The following is a 17,916-nucleotide window of genomic DNA, read 5'->3' on the forward strand; positions in this document are numbered from 1 at the left end:
ATATATGTAGATATAGATATATGTAGATACCTATATAGAGATACAGATAGATATATGTTCTAGTATATCTCAATAGTTTATTTCTTTTTATTGCTAAGTAGTAGTTCATTATAATAATATACCACAATTTGTTTATCTATTTCTCAGCTGAGGGACACTGGTTGTTGCCAGATTTGGGTAAATATGAACAGTACATTCAGGGTTTTGTGTGAACAGGGATTTTATTTCATCTGAAGTATCTAGGACTGGGATTTCTGGATAACTTTGGTAGAAAATGTGGACTGTTTCCCAAGTAGCTGTACCATTTGGCATCTGCACCAAAAACACATGGAGTTCCAGCTGGTCTGCACCCTCCTCTGCACTTGGCATTGTCGGTTGTTCTGTTCACTTGTTTGTTTTGTTAAATTTTTACTTTGGCCATTCTAATAGGGATATAACAACACCTTGTTGTGGTTTAATTTGCATTTACCTAAAGACTGATGAGACTGAGTACTCATGCACATATCTGCCATTTGCAGGTCCTCTTTGGCAAAGTATCCATTCAGATGTCTTGTTCATTTTTTGTGTGTGTGAAAGAGATGAGAGAAACACAGATAGTGACAGAGAGACAGGAAGGGAGAGATATGAGAAGCATCAATTCTTCGTTGCGGCACCTTAGTTGTTTATTGATTGCTTTCTCATATGTGCCTTGACTGAGGGGCTACAGCAGACCGAGTGACCCCTTGCTCGAGCCATCGACCTTGGGATCAAGCTGGTGAGCTTTGCTCAAACCAGATGAGCCCGTGCTCAAGCTGGCAACCTCGGGGTCTCGAACCTGGGTCCTCCACATTCCAGTCCGACACTCTATCCACTGCGCCACCACCTGGTCAGGCTACTCATTTTTTAATTGGGTTGTTTGTTGTTGAGTATTGTGAGTTCTTTAGATATTCTGGATAGAAGTTGTTTGTCAGATATGTAGTTTGGAGATATTTTCTCCCAATATGCGGCCGATATTCTTCTCACTCTCTTAGCAGTGTCTTTCTTAGAGCAAAAGTTCTGTCTTGATGAAATCAAATTTATCATCTTCTTTCTTTCATGGATTACACTACTGATGCTAAATCTAAGAAATCTTTGCCTAATCCAAGGTCACAAAGATTTTTCTCTTATTTTTCTCTAAACTGTTTATAGTTTTTTGTTTAAACACCCATTTCTCTCTCTCTCTCTCTCCTTTCCTCTTGCTCTCTAAAATCAATAAATAAATGTTTTTAAAGAATTAATAAATCCTCTGAGAAAAGTGAACTTATTATTTCAGCATTGGGTAGTACAAGTCAGATAGGCTTTGTACTTAGCTGTGTATTCAAATTACAGCTTCACTTTTTGCTGGCTTCATGACCACAGGCAGGCATTTTACTTAAGTTCTTTGGGTAGTATTTCTTCTACCTTAAAAATATGGTCTAATGTGTCTTCTAAGATTTTTGTGAGGACTATTGATAGGTATGGTAATGTGAGAAAAGTCTTCACGATGCCTGACAAATATTGTGAACTCTATGAACAGTTATTTTCTCATCTTTTTCTTTTTCCATCCAATTCTAAATATGCACGTGTTAACAGTCACATAGCTCTGGTTCTGAATAACTGAAACCTCTATCATTCTGTGAATCAGTACATTCCATGTGCCATGTTCGAACATATTCTTTCAAGGTATTTTAGCAAAAATAATTGAAATGGTTCCACATGTCCATTTTATTTTTATTTTTACTTTTATTTATTGATTTTAGGGGGAGAAGAAGGTAGAGAAAGAGAGACAGGAATATCGGTATGTTCCTGTATGTGCCCTGACTGAGGATCAAACCAGCAACCTCTGGGCTTCGGAACAGTGCTCTAACCAGCCGAGCCAGGGCCTGTGGCCATTTTCAACACATTCTCAGAACTGCTCCTCTGTACACAAGTAGAGCAGAGGGAATGAGATGGGGTCTGCAGAAGGCACAGGGAAGACTCTGGAGCGTGGTGTTCATGGCAGAGTTCCCTCTCACACACACTGGAATTTGACACAGCAGTCTTAATCAGAACTGGCAATCAATGCACTAAATAATAATTCAATTAAAACTGGAGAAAAATGGTTTCTCTCATGATTTGCTTACCAGATCATTACCAATAACTTATGAAATGTAAGTTATGCTATATTTTATTTTTATCTCAAATTTTATTGACATAAAAGGATTTTTCTTGGCCCTGGCCAGTTGGCTCAGCAGTAGAGCGTCGGCCTGGCGTGTGGGGGACCCGGGTTTGATTCCCGGCCAGGGCACATAGGAGAGCGCCCATTTGCTTCTCCACCCCCCCCCCTTCCTCTCTGTCTCTCTCTTCCCCTCCCGCAGCCAAGGCTCCATTGGAGCAAAGATGGCCCGGGCACTGGGGATGGCTCCTTGGCCTCTGCCCCAGGCGCTAGAGTGGCTCTGGTCGCAGCAGAGCAACGCCCCGGAGGGGCAGAGCATCGCCCCCTGGTGGGCAGAACGTCGCCCCTGGTGGGCGCGCATGCTGGAGTCTGACTGTCTCTCCCCATGTCCAGCTTCAGAAAAATACAAAAAAAAAAAAAGGATTTTTCTCATCAAATTAAGGAATAACTCATTAAGAATGACTGAGGGAATCAGAAAGGCTGGCCGAGTTTCCAGTCCCAGACATCAGGTTGGTCAGCACAGGGCTAATCATGTTACTTTACTGACAAGCTATGAGGTAAACCCCCAAATAGTTAGTTTAGAAGCTCAGACTAAAGCAGTATCTTTAGGTTGATCTTAAAATTGATAGTTTTGAGAAATAACCTAAAAAGAAAATGATGATTATATTTTTTCTAATAACAGCGCTATTAAGTGAACAGTGGCTCAGTGCCAGACAGTATCATTGAGGCCTTTTGTATCTTATCTAATTTAGTTCTTACAGTAACCCTGTGATCTGTTTTTATTCTCCCCATGTTATGAACATGATCCTTCAGGTTTATGTCAAATATCTGCCTCCAGGTGAAACCACTAACAAATGGCTAACTCAGAATTGGAACTCAAGTCTGTGTAACCAGAAAGCCCTGTTTCCAACTGCTCTACATGACCTCCTTCCCCTGCAGAGGGTACAAGCTGTAGAAATGCTCTCTGAAACATGCAGCGTCAATTTTGGAGACCAGTGAATCAGTGATATTCCTAACTTTTACATATTCAGTACAGGCCCTTTTGATTAGGTACATATGCATTTCAATTTGCAATTATAAGATTAAAGGTCACTCTTATATTTTCTCTTTAATATCCTAAACATTTTAGCATTTTAAAATCAAAGCATAAAAAGTATGACACTCTTCTCAGGCTCATCTAAACATATGCCTTCATACTGATTAATCTTTATTGATACCTGTCAAGAGGCAATTCACTGGGGAACAATTTTTTTCCATTATCTGTTGCATGAGGTTTTAGAACTTTTTCTATATATTTCTGCATCGCTGATTCCAAATCTGAAATCCGTCTCTTGGTGCATGCTCTAGTTTTATGCAATTTTAATTTCTCTTTGTTACAGTTAATGGCATGCATTGGTTTTTAAATTGGAGTCAAAGGGCAACGATTCTTGGATTGAACATAACCACAAAGCAATTAATGTTTTATAAACATCACTTTTACATAATTTTAGTTGTTTTAAATGTAAAAAATTCTTATCTGATAAAAACACCCTCTTATTTTGTTTTAAGATTGAATTATGGCTTCTTCGAGTAGGTGTAAATGTAAGAATAGTCTTGACACCTTCTGTTATATATGTGGCTGTTACACACTTCAATGTCAAAGGCACAATATTTCATCATTTGTGACATGTGCATATATTGCTTATTTTCAAGTTCCCCTAGCGATCAAGACAAGAATTGGGCTCCTCATATTGTGTGTCATAATTGTGAGGAAATGCTTCATGACTGGACAAAGGAAAATGCAAAGGAATGCCTTTTAGTATTCCCATGGTTTGGCCTGAACCTAAGGACCACAGCAGTGACTGTTATTTCTGTCTGATCCATACAAAGGGCATCAGCAAGAAAAAACAACATATGATCGCATATCCTAATATTTCTTCAGCAATACGACCTATCCCACACTCTGAGACACTCCCGGTTCCAGTTTTCAATGGTTTTATTTCTTCTAAGGACAAAGAAAGTGAACATGGTGATCAAGTGTATTTTGATAAATGCATGAGGAAATGGTTGTAGAATCTGAAGGGTCTTCTTCTGATGCCAAGCAGTCATTAACCCCTCAGCAGTTTAGCTAACTTGAATTGAATGACTTAGTAAGAGATTTGGGCCTATCAAAGAAAGCAGCTGAGTATTAGCCTCTAAACTTCAAGAAAAGAATGTACTTCACTGGTCAGCTAAAGTATCCCATTTCAGGAAGCGTGAACAAATTTTTGTGGACTTTTTTTCCAAAGACAAACACTTTGTGTACTGTCATGATATCAGTAGTCTTCTCAGCCAGATAGGTGTTACCACTTACAGTCCGACAGAATGGCGGCCATTTCTTGACAGCTCTAAACAAAGTCTGAAATGTGTTCTCCAACACATTGGTAATGTTTATGCAGCGGTTCCAATTGGTTATTCAACTCATCTGTGAGAAGATTATAATGACATAAAAATTGTCCTCGACTTTCTGAAGTATGAGGAGCATAACTGGATCATTTGTGTGGATCTTAAAATGGTAAATTTTCTCCCTGGTCGTTTGGCTTAGTGGTAGAGTGTCGGCCTGGCATGCAGGAGTCCCAGGTTCGATTCCCGGCCAGGGCACACAGGAGAAGCGCCCATCTGCTTCTCCACCCCTCCCCCTTTCCTTCCTCTCTGTTTCTCTCTTCCCCTCCCGCAGCCAAGGCTCCATTGGAGCAAAGTTGGCCCCGGGCGCTGAGGATGGCTCTGTGGCCTCTGCCTCAGGTGCTAGAAGGGCTCTGGTTGCAACAGATCGACGCCCCAGATGGGCAGAGCATCGACCCCTGGTGGGCGTGCAGGGTGGATCCCGGTCGGGCGCATGTGGGAGTCTATCTGCCTCCCCATTTCCAACTTCAGAAAAATACAAAAAAAAAAAAAAAAAAAAAGGTAAATTTCCTGTTAGGACAACAGAGAGGTTTCACGAAGTATCCTTGCTTTCTGCATTTGTGGGACAGTGAGCTCAGGAGAAACACTGGACACAGAAGGTGTGGCCGAAACGTGAAGCTCTGGAAGTAGGGATGCAAAATATTGTGAATGAACCTGTAGTTAATCGAGACAGGATTATTTTTCCCCCACTTCACCTCAAACTTGGCTTAATGAAGCAGTTTTTTCAGGCTTTGAATAGAGAAAGTAAATGCTTTAAACATATTATTTCTGTTTTTCCTGCCTTGTCTTTCAAGAAGATAAAAGCAGGTATATTCAATGGACCTCAAATTATTATATTTTCACAAAGATGATGCCCAAGAAGACATTCTACTTCATTATGCATTAAGATTCACTTCCTGAACAGTCACCTTGATAAGTTTTCCGAAAATCTTGGAGCTGTTAGTGATGAGCAGGGAGAACGCTTTCATCAAGATCTGAAGATGATGGACGAGAGTTATCAGGGGCAATGGGACAGAAATATGATGGCAGACTACTTCTGGAGCATCAAATGAGATTGTCCTCAACAAATACACAAACGCAAGAGCTACAAATGCAAATTTTTGCCTGAATAGAATTTAAATAAGTTTTGCACAAATTTTATGATTAAAATAAGTGTTTTAATATGTTCTATTTTGAAATTGTAGTCAAATTCTGATGCAGTCATATCTTTTAGTGTATTAATGTATTTACTGCATTATATAAATTATTATATTTTCACAAAGATGATGCCCAAGAAGACATTCTACTTCATTATGTTAAACTAAATGTTGAAATTTTTACAATAAGATGAAAACATAAAATCTTGAATTACAAAAAAACTGTAGCTTACAGAGAAAAACTAATGTCAGATTTGAGATCAGCACACTTGAGTTAGGTACGAGCAAGTGTTTTTGTGGATGCAACAAAAATTTTGTTCCCCAATGTTATCATTTAATAGAGCTATCTAAATGTTTTCTAATACCCTAAATGCAAAATTTTTCCAGCCTAAAAATAAAATAAAATAAAGAAAGAAACATTTTCTTAACCCCTTAAGCAGGAAAGATCTGGGAGCCTCTTTTATTAAAAAAAAAAATTCTATCAGCTTCTTAGAGAAAGAAGAAGCATGGCACAGTGCATCACTTAGAGGATAGAATTAATAAGAGTTTACAGGGTTGATGAATGAATGAATAAATGAATGGGTCTATCAGCAAATTTCAACTCAATAAATGTTTTTAGGATTAAGGAATTAATGTATTTACAAACTTTAGCTCTTATAGGAACACTTTTACCCACTTAGAATGAGTTATACAACTAGACAATGTAGAAGCAACTTTTGATACTATATATATTTTATTTGAAGGTATAAACAGCTATTTATTATGCATATATATGTGTACACATATTTTTAATTAAAATATTAGTATCAAGTTTACTTTGCCCTAACTTACTATATACATCTTCATGATATTAAATTTATATTGTTAAATTTATATCAAAAAGTACCATGACTTCTACTTTTAAATGGTTTACTATATAAACTAGATCACTTCTACAAAGAACTGCATAAAAATGCAGGAAATAGTGGAAGTCGCAAGCAGAAGACAAAATTGAGGTTTCGGGCCTTGAATAGGCCCAATGCTAAGTAGAAAATAGAAGGAGGAAGAATGTAACTACAGAAGAGCAGCAAGACCCATATGGTGGTCCAACTCTTCAATTCCACACAACCCTCCTTAAGCTAGTTACAAAACACCAGTGAGCTTGTAATTCTAGGTCCTTTGGCAGATTTCTTAGTCCACATAGGCTGCTCCACTACAGTACTTCAGTGTTTCCAGAAAGAACTCCAGAGGTAGTGGGGGCCGCATCCAACTACATGTTTTTTAAGCTCTCATCTCGCTTCTGTTTACTTGTGGCTGTTTTCAGTAGAACAACATGGGACAGCCATAACCAAGTCCCAGGGGCCATTCATTCTTGCCAGTCTACTCATCTGGAGAAGACTTATTCCGCTGACCTAACGGAAGTCAGCCCCAAGCTGGATGCTCAGGTAATGAGCTACTTGAAAGGTTAAACGGACCACTAGCTATTTTAAATGCTCGATTTAAAGATTCATGCTCTAGATATTCCAATTGAAAAGGCATCCCATTTTCTAAAAATATTTAAAAGACTATTGTTTATGCCTAAACTGTTAGGACCTTTTTTTATAAGCTAATATTCACTTGTTTATTTGGTAAACTATCACGTGGCTTTTAAGCAGGTGATAATGCAATCACTTATTAATTTCTATTTGATTCAAGAATCCCATGTTACAATAAACCAACTATGGGACTTAGTATGTTCAAATTCTATAATAATCATCCCTTGAACATTTACTATTAGTCAGCATTAGAATAAATATGGATTAAAGAGTCAAATTTCCCTACATTTCTTATAACTTTACCCAGGTGAGCACCTATAACTCATATCAAAAGAGAATATTACTGAAAACATGTAAGATTTTTCTTGCTGTTGTCATTTTAAGAGTTTTATATTTCCATATGAACCTGGAGAAACCATTATCTTTTGCATATTTGCTTCTGTAGCTTTCATATGTTTATTCTTAGAATTTGAACTTAAGCTAATGAACTGGGTGTTCTTAATTACATTAATAAACTTATTAAAAAATCAAACTCACTAACAATCAAAGGAATGCAAATTAAAGTAGCAATAGGACATTATCATTTGCTTCTCAGAGCAAAAGCACTAATTTTTAAATGATAATGTTTAATGCTAATGAGGTTACTTTAGATAATCATTCCCATATGCAACTTGTAGTAGCAAATTTAACCTTCTTGGAAAGCCTTAAAGCCTTTCTGCCTTTTCACCAAATAACTTAAGCCTTAGAACTCTGTAGGAAGGAAGATAAATATAAATGCAGACAAAGGATTTGTGAACAAGAAATTTCTTTACACTGTTATTTGAGACGAAACTTTTAAGCTAGTTAATGTTCATGATAGGAAGTTAAATTATAGTACATACAATTGATGGCACATTTTTAATCCAGTAAAAGGTGTATTTACAAAAATAGTAAAATGCTCATGATATGTTATATAAAAATATGAACTGTAAAGACTATAATTTCTATTTATTTTTGAAAGTGTATACAGAAAGAAGGGGTGAGGAAGAGCGGGAGCGAGAGAGATCCTATGTGCGTATGGATATCATACTCTAAGGAAAAGCACCCAAAACAGTAATAGTGGCTATCCCTGAGCTGAAAGAAAGAAGATGGTAGTCTTCTTTCTTACACTTTTCTATCATTTCAGGGTTTCCTACAATAAACTTGTCATACAATATAAATATGAAATAATAATTTTTAATTAGCTCATGAAACCCATCATAGAAATTAACATGGTAAAGAGGAAAAGCCCTGACTTTAGAATTAGAAGACCCCTGTCCATATCTCAGTCCTGCCACTGACGTTTTTGAACATAGGGAAATTACTTCACCCTACTAAGCCTGTCTCCTCCTCTCTATATGAAGGACAGAACTGATGACACAAGGTTTTCTGAGCAGTAAATTAGAGAGCACAAGGGGATGAGCTAGGTGCTGTGTGGACCTATAGGTAAATGAAAAGCTTAGTTGAAATTGGATGCAGAGCTTGAATATGGATTAATCAACAGTGTGGCAGGCCAAGAACTCCATTCTCATTGCTTCTCTCTATCTGATACACATCTTTTTTTTTCCTTAAGTGAAAAGTGGGGCAGCAGAGAGACAGACTCCCACATGCACCCCGCTCAGAATGCACCTGGCAAGCCCTCTATGGGGTGATGCTCTGCCTATCTGGGGCTTTTGCTCTGGTGCTCAGCAACTGAGCTATTTTAGCACCTGAGGTGAGACCATGGAGCCATCCTCAGCTCCTGAGGCCAACTTGCTCCAACCAAGCCATGACTGCAGGCAGGAAAGAGAGAGATAAAAAGAGAGAGAAATAAGAGGGGAGGGGTGGAGAAGCAGACGGTCACTTCTACTGTGTGCCCTGACCAGGAATCAAATCTGGGACATCCACACACCGGGCCGATGCTCTACTGCTGCACCAACCAGCCAGGGCCAGATACACAACTTGAGGAACATAAATTTATTTTCATCTGCCCCTTGTCCTGGTTTCCTGGTCTATAAAATGGGAACATTATATAATTTCAGTTTCTGCTTTTCAAAAATATCTGAGAGACTATAGATACAAATATGATTGAAAAGTATTTTAATTTTTTTAATTTATTAATTTTAGAGTGGGGAGAGAGAGAGAGTGAGAGAGAAGAATGGAAGGAGCAGGAAGCATCAAATCCTATATGTGCCTTGACCAGGCAAGCCCAGGGTTTCAAACCAGCGACCTCAGCATTCCAGGTTGACACTTTATCCACTGCACCACCACAGGTCAGGCACAAATATGATTTAGCTCACAAAAAAGTTGAAGAAATGTTTAGAAAAACTTACTGAATTTATTTCACATTTGTATACTTTGAGTTTGGTGTTATTTGGCTGTTGTGTCTTCAGGGAAAAAAAAACTTCCAGTTAAAATCCTGTCTTTTGGTTTTGTCTTCACTATGTGTGTTACTTCTCTGTGTATGCACTGACCTAGGGTTTTTGTTTGGTTGTTGTTTGTTTGTTTAAAGTCAAGTAACGATCTACAAACACAGAGTAAAAGTCAATTACAGTAACTTCCCAATGATTATTGGAGATAAGAAGAGTAAGAGGCCATTAAAATCACATTTAATTTTTCTAGATATCAGGCATACACCAGATTTAACTTGGAACTAAAATTATACAGTCCTATTGTTTAATAGTTTAGGGAAAACAGTTTATAATAGTTTCTGTAATAACAGAAATGTAAAATGAAGAAGTAAACAAGCCACATATGTTATATGGACACACTTGATTACCTTTATCAATATACCAAGTATGAACAATGACGATGAATTACCGTATCTTCCACCTAAATGATTTTCTTACAACACAAACAAAAAGGCAACCAAAAATACCTATGATATTGCTGTATTGTTCCTCCAAAGGAAAGGAAATCTTTTATAATCCCTTGAAAAGAGTAAATACTATAATGTCTTAACTACAAACAATGTGACATGTTCTTATCTTGATGCATATACAGTATATTGTCATTAATTACCGAATACATTGAGTAGGTGTCTTATATCTCTGAGTAGGTATATTCAGATGTGTCCATATGCGTACAACAATGGTTATCAACCAGGGCTGATTATGTCCTCAGGGGACACTTGGCAATGTCTAGAGAGATTTTTGTTTGTCATGTTTTTTTTTTATATGCATCTTCTGAGGGGTGACTCATGCCTCTCACTAGTTATTTCATATGTCCAGGGAGCACAAGGCTGCTGGTTCTAGTGGGCAAAAGCCAGAGCTGCTGCTGAGTCTCCAACAATGCATAAGTCAGCCTCCACAACAAAGAGTTATCTGGCCTAAATTATCAATAGTTCCAAGGCTGAAAAACACTCACTTAGAACAGGAATGAATTTAGGGATGACCTGTGACATACCCAATCCATTCATTCAATCAATACATATTGAATACCAATGCAAGGTGCAACAGATAGACGTTTAGTGAATGAAAGTCTGCAGTTGATTAATAAAATTGAAAAGTTTTTTCTCCTTAACCCTGAATCCGTTCACTATTTTACTTGCTTTATCTTTGTGTGTTCCACATTACTTCTCCCTGCTGTCTCCTCAGTATTTTATTTCCTCCTTTTCCTTCCCCTGCTTCTTCTTTTCATCAGCTCCTCCAGGTCCATTTTCTTTTGGTTTCCTGCCACCCACTTTACACCTTTGCTTGCCTACACTCTTTATCTTCCTCTAAGATTTTTCTTTTCTTTCCTCTAAGATTGAAGTGTTTAAGCATCCTTCCCTATCAATGTGTAAACTGTGTAGACACACAGAACTAGGTTTTACTTGTGTGGCTTCAACGAGAAGGGACTCTATGTCTCTTCCATCAAACATGTGAAATAGAGACCAGCAACTATTTCAATATTTTCTTGTTCTCTACTTGTCAGAATTCTGTAAGAACTTTGAATATATAAGTAACTATGTTCTTGTGCATTTTCAATAAGCAGAATCTTGTATTTCTTTTAGACCACACTTTCACAAAGAAAAGAGAACTTATAAAGTCATATTAACCTGCACAAATGGGTGTATGCAGCAAATCCTTTAGCACGAAATTCTCTAGGAACTGATAGAAATGTTAAAGCAGACCGTTTTCTCGAACTTACTCCATTCTGTCGGCAGAGGGTAGGCTTGGTCAGAGCAGCTCTCCAGTGAGTCCTTGGAAGGACAGGGCACATGGGCTGATTCTTACAACCATCTTCTAGTTAGCTCTTGATGAGACATCTATCAATTAACAATGACATCAAACACAAAGATTTTAGTTACAGAATTGGGAGGAAGGCCCTGGCCGGTTGGCTCAGTGGTAGAGCGTCGGCCTGGCATGCGGGGGACCCGGGTTCAATTCCCGGCCAGGGCACATAGGAGAAGCGCCCATTTGCTTCTCCACCCCCCCCTTCCTCTCTGTCTCTCTCTTCCCCTCCCGCAGCTAAGGCTCCATTGGAGCAAAGATGGCCCAGGCGCTGGGGATGGCTCCTTGGCCTCTGCCCCAGGCACTAGAGTGGCTCTGGTCGCGACAGAGCGACGCCCTGGAGGGGCAGAGCATCGCCCCCTGGTGGGCAGAGCGTTGCCCCTGGTGGGCGTGCTGGGTGGATCCCGGTCAGGCGCATGCGGGAGTCTGTCTGACTGTCTCTCCCCGTTTCCAGCTTCAAAAAAATACAAAAATAAATAAATAAATAAATAAATAAATAAATAAATAAATAAATAAATAAATTGGGAGGAAGATACATCTACGCAGGTGTACTATCGCCTCAAAGTCCAGAAAAGCATTAGCAGGTGTTTACCAAGCAGAAATGCAACTTTCTTTAGTTCACTGTGTTCATCCATTCATTGAATGTTACTATATGCCAAACATAGTGAAATATTTGGATACATGTCCAGATTATTTTTCTCCCTCTCTCCACAGATTTTTTCAGGCTTAAAAAAAAGCCACATAGCAGAATAAAGACATTTAGAACTACATGCAATTGCTTGCCATGTGTCGATAATCAGAATTTAATGATCTGTATGTTGGAAAGAGGAATGGCAGACTCATCTGGAAGGTGGCAGAAATGTTTCTGGCTGGTAAATATTTTAAGAAGACCAGATTTCTTTAAGTTACCTGCTATGATAGTTGCATTTTATTTTGGTGTGAAAAGGCTCTACTCATGTAAAATACATTCACAGTGATTTACTGTTTTTTTTATCAGTTAGCCCTGATCAATAAGTATTTGTTTTCATTGTTTGGCACTTATTGATCATAGCTACTACACTGAGAATGGCTGTTAAAATGAAAACCTTTTGATATGCATCTTCTGAGGGACTACTCATGCTTCTCACTAATGCGTAAGTACTAGTTATTTCCTGAGTGTAAGGGTTCTGTGGTTCTGTGTGCAGCAGGCAGGGCCAAATCTGAGTGGTTTTTTATGAAAACAACCATCAAAAAAACAGTAAGAACTAGAGCATCACATTGTATTGTTCTCACAGTGTCAATCAAACCCATAACTTACTAATTTCAGAGTAATCAATGGATAATAGAGTTCTGTCCATCTGTTCAGAGAATTTTGAAAAGATATTAAAATATTTAACATCTATGTAATCCATTACACTTGATATCAGATATCCTAAAAACATTCAACATTTTAAAGTTTTAAATCAAAATGTCAAAGTGAACATTAGAAAAATTTGTTCCTTGCTAACTGCCAAGGTCCATCTCACTGCATGGATCAAAAATTTTAGTCAAGTTCCAAGGAGCATCAAGAAAATATAATGCAATTTTTTTTGCTTTGTTTTGCTTTGTTTTTAACCTTTGCTGTGTTAGCTCCACCATATTCAAGACAATGGTTTGAGCAATTTTTGCAAACACAAACTTTCTGTGACTAAGAGCATTTTTTTAACAGATTTCTTTCTTTTGCTTTTAATAAGTTGGCCCTCTCTCTGCACCTATTTCTCCCACCCCTCATTCCCCACCCCTGGCAACCACAAATTTGATGTATCTATAACCTTGGGTATTTTTGTTTTGGACATTTTCTCCCCAACTTCCACATATAAGAGAGAGAGCATACAGTGCTTGTCTCTCTGTGTCTGACTTCACTTACATAATGCCCTTGAGGTCTGTCCATGCTGTTGTTCATTCTTTTTTATGAATGAGGAGTAATTTTTTGTATATAGACCAAATCTTCTCTATCCATTTATTCATCACTGAACACTTAAGTTATTTCCCTATCTTAGCCATTGTAAATAATACTGCATTGAATATAGGCATGCATATTTTTTAGTAGTGTTTTTGTTTTCTTTGAATAAATACCCACATGTGGATTTGCTGGATTATATGGTAGTTCTAGTTTTAATTTTTTGAGGAACCTCCATACTGTTTTTCCTAGTGGCTGCACTAATTTACAATCCTACTAACAGCATACAGGGTTCCCTTTACAGCTTTTGCAAACACTTTTCTTTTTTTAAATAATGGCCATTCTTACAGTTGCTAGGTAAGAGCTCTTTGTGGCTTTGATTTACATTTCCCTGATGATCCGTGAGATTGAGCATCTTTTCAGGTACATGCTGGCCATCGGAATGTCTTCTAGGAGAATCTTTAGTAACAAAAACTTATGGAGGTTATTGAATTGCACATGATATTTGAAATCAGAATCTCCAAGCTGGTGTGCTGAAGTATTGAAGCCTGAGCCCCAAGAGTGGTGCCTGTGGACCGGAGTGGCCAGAACCCTGATCCAGTCATCTCTAGGCATGATCAGCTTGACCGCTGATCCCAATGTGCTTTCTATTCTAATATAATTTTCTGTGTATTTATTGGTATAGAAAAGTTTGAGAGCACTGCTTTTAACAGTGAACTGTAATAATCATGCTCTAAGAAAGGCATTAGATATTCTCACTAAAATGTTAAGAACTCACAAACAAAGAGAAGGCAGCCATTGCATTGACATCGACACACAGCTGTTCGTTGCCAAGCACATTTAAATAGGCTTTCAGTTCCAACAAGAGAACTCTGCTTGGAAATCTTCTGGGGACTCTTTCACATCATTTTGTCAGTACATCTGGACATGCTTTACAGATGTACACGTTGCTGATAAAGCCCTACTTCTTCACACGACTGCTATATTGTGGAAGCACAGTTGTCCCCTAGAATTATTTCCTGGCATTACCAAAATGCCGCATTCCTGAAACTGGAGGGGGATCCATCCTAAGTTTCAGTGATGGGTTTCAACTTGATTTTGCTCTGCAGGTGTGATTGTTTCTGATAGGCTGCCCGAGTGAATGGGGAAGGTATCATTTTATGGTCATGGACAGAATACAAAGGGACCAGAGTGACCCAAAGAACTGCTGAGTTCTTGTATGTATGTTACAAGACAGAAGACCATTAAAGACCGTTCTTTCAGAAAACAGGAGAATTTCAACATTGACAATCTCCAGTAGGCTGTAGGCGGGTCATTTCTTTCAGTAACACTAGGGATGGCTCAGTAAATGGGGATGCCACATGATGAAAGGAAGCATCCTGTAGCTCTTGGATGAACAGTGCTTTGGTTTTTCAAGAAATTGAATATGAAATATGATCCCCATGAATTTGCTGTCTTATCAAGCTGTGTCTAGAAAGAACCAGTCTTATACTATTAAAAACACATGTAGAAATGAACTACTAACACATGCTTCAACATAGACAAACCTCAAAAACATGCTAACTGAAAGAAAAAAGGTACAGATGGTCCTATATTGTATGATTCCATTTAGATGTAATATCTCGAATAGGTAAATCCGTAGAGAAACAGAAAGCCAGTTGGTGATTGCGGGACTGAAGGGAGCAATAATAGAGAATGACTGCTTAGTGGGTACAGTTTCCTTTTGGGGCGATGGAAATATTTTAAAATTCAATAAAGGTGGTGACACACAATATGGTAAATATGCTAAATGCCACTGGATTGTTCAATTCAAATTGGTTAATTATATGTTATGTGAATTTCACTTCAATTTTTAAAATTAAAATTATGCACATTGGAATTAAAGAAATGCAGTATTGGAGAGTCCTTGGAGCCTAGCACATAGTTAAGGAAAAAAACCTCTCTGGGTAGCTAAAGATATACAAAAAAACAAATTTTAAATATTGATAAATAATCATAAGTTCATTAATCATCTATAATGAATAAATGACTATAAATAAACCCTATTAAGGATTTGTTAGTATTTTTAGCACTCAGGTTGTTGTAATATTATTAAATTTAGGGGTGAAAAAAGATAATAGCTGTGTCTCTTTCCTTTTTTTTTTTTTTTTTTTATCAAGCAAAGAGTAATAGTTTAGGCAGTGGCTCCTCCTAGAAGACATGGCAGCACCCTCTCTTCCCTGCTCTTTCCTGGCAAAATCTAATTGGTTCCCGTGCAGTTCCTCTCCCAGAGCTAGGGGTTTGTCTCCTGTTTCTATATGAAGTTAAAGTCTGCCCAGAGGACTACAACACATCATGTAATAAGGCACGTTGTCATTTCCTTGTAAGTTATGTCTGTATATAAAGCTTCAGGAAACAAAGAGGAAAATGAAGGTAGAAAGCATCTGAAAATTCAAAAGAATTTTGGCTCAAACACCAGTGTTAATTTATTTCCACCTGATATTTCAGCTTCTTGCTGAGAATCTAACTCTACTTATTCCCCTCGGGTACCAAATGGACCGTGGGTGATTTCTCCCTGTCTGGACACCTGGCCTGTGGGGAGTGCCGGCTGCCTCCTGACCATGGCTGAGATGGGGAAGCCAGAGATAAGAGAACAAAAGCTGTGAGGACTACCGAATGCTGAAGGCTAAAATTAGAATAGCAAATCCCATGCTAAGTCCAGAGCCTGAGTAGAGTGTCTGGACCCAGATCCAGGCTTGAGCAAGAAGCTAAGATGAGAGAGCAACAGAGGAGACAGCAAATGAAGGCAGGCGGGGAGAATTCTGAAAAGGAAGGGTAGATACCCCCAGCGACTCCATGTAGCATCCCTGCATGGGTCTGAGTGGGTGCACAGGGCTTGTTTAAAGGAGCCCAGCAGGACAGACATAGGGAACTCTGAAACCCAACAAAGAGGCCAGAAGGCATAATATGGCATCTTCTAAGTTTATAACAGGAAACATCAGCACCTGTCTGATAAGATAGGACACACTCTTGATATTCCAGCAAATAGTTCATGTGTTTTAGTAATATAAAGCCCATCTTACAAAGATCTTTCCCCAACAAAATCAACTCTAGACTTTTAAATACAAAAGCACAATGAACGATCTGCTCATCCAAATGAATGTGGTGTGTTATCTCAATTATTTCATAAATAAAATAGGTCATTATATACCCTTTTCAATTCCTAGAGGGAAAGTTACTTCAACAGAGCATGCACTTTAAAATTCTCAGTAGAAAAATATGCAAATTCTTTTCTAAATATAATTTCAAAAAATTTGGAATTGTTTATGAAACTTTCCTAAAAATGTGAGAATTTTATTATCTATCAAAACCTCTTTGAAAGCTATGCTTATATGGCCATGATATTATCTTAAGAGTACAAATAAAGAGAATAATAAGAGTATATTAAGGAAATGGGCATTTTAGATTAAAATCGAGACAGCTCCTGAATGTATGGTTCATTTGATTACTGGGAGTTCTCCTGCATGTGTGGGCAGGGTCTGTGGGACATCTAATTTACGGTAGTCTGGCGGAGAGCAAGAAGGCAGTTTGGCACTTTTGGGAGATAAGGTAGACAACTTTAGATTTACTAGTTCTGCCTTCTGTTGTGCCCTGATCTCATACCAAACATGTGAAGTATGAGAGAAAAGGAAAAGAGATTGGAAAGAATAAAAAAGGTACAAAAATGTAATACTTCTTTCAATGAGGTTTAATCATTGAACTCAGTATGAGTGCACAGAGGCAAAAATGCCAAGTATTTATGGCCCACAAGAGGACATTTTTCTACATACCTTTTTGTCAACTACAACTGATTGTGAGGGAGAAGATGGTAAAATCTAAGGGTTCATGCAATTATTTTTGTCCGTGACCCAGGCGAGATGCGAGCTCCGTTATATTCCCTTCCCGCCTCCATCTGACACCTGATTCTGCGTCACTACGTGATGTTTCTACCAGCAGAGTGGAAGTTATTTTTCTGGAATCTGAAAGAAATAAAAAGGTATAATCATCTTCCACACATCTTCTTACAATGAAGCTAGTTAAGAATTTATTATCTTATCCCCAACAGAGCGGATGCGTTTAAGAACAAATAATAAGGAAGGATGAAGTGACGACTTAGCATGGGGTGGAGGGGAGGGGGAAGAAACTCTATGATCCTGTCCATATGGCTCCCTGGCCACTCTAGGGAGGGAGGCAAGGAATAAAGGTCAAAGAGACCATGTGCCTTCTCGGTAACCTTGGTTTCACATGCTGACTCCTGCAGCCAGGTGAAATGGAAGTCAGCACAGTTGCGGTGGTCATTAACTTCCTCTGCCTTAAGGACAACACCCATCTCATTAGATTTTTCCAAGTAATCTCTGGCAGAAGCCAGGGCTGATGGCTACATAGAGCAGAAATAAGCATGACCTTTTGCACTGGCAGCGGTGGGAGGGTTTCTCTGGGAAGGATCCAACAATGGTCTCTGTAAATGTGTATGAACATAGATTACAGGAGGAAACTGAAGCTGGGAGTCCTGGGAGAATTCCAGGCACCTTCTCTAGCCTGTTTC

The 17,916-nt window shown here is 38.5% G+C and overlaps 1 long non-coding RNA gene and 1 pseudogene across 1 annotated transcript in view; one reads left to right on the top strand and one right to left on the bottom strand.

Annotated features, from left to right (window-relative positions):
- The window catches only part of LOC136378672 (large ribosomal subunit protein uL24-like), a 39,998-nt pseudogene extending 39,629 nt beyond the window's left edge, over positions 1 to 369 (bottom strand).
- The window catches only part of LOC136378656 (uncharacterized), a 548,249-nt gene that overhangs the window by 486,630 nt on the left and 43,703 nt on the right, over positions 1 to 17,916 (top strand). The window lies entirely within an intron of this gene.

The sequence above is a fragment of the Saccopteryx leptura genome, chromosome 7 (assembly GCF_036850995.1).
Source record: "Saccopteryx leptura isolate mSacLep1 chromosome 7, mSacLep1_pri_phased_curated, whole genome shotgun sequence".
Lineage (NCBI taxonomy): Eukaryota > Metazoa > Chordata > Mammalia > Chiroptera > Emballonuridae > Saccopteryx > Saccopteryx leptura.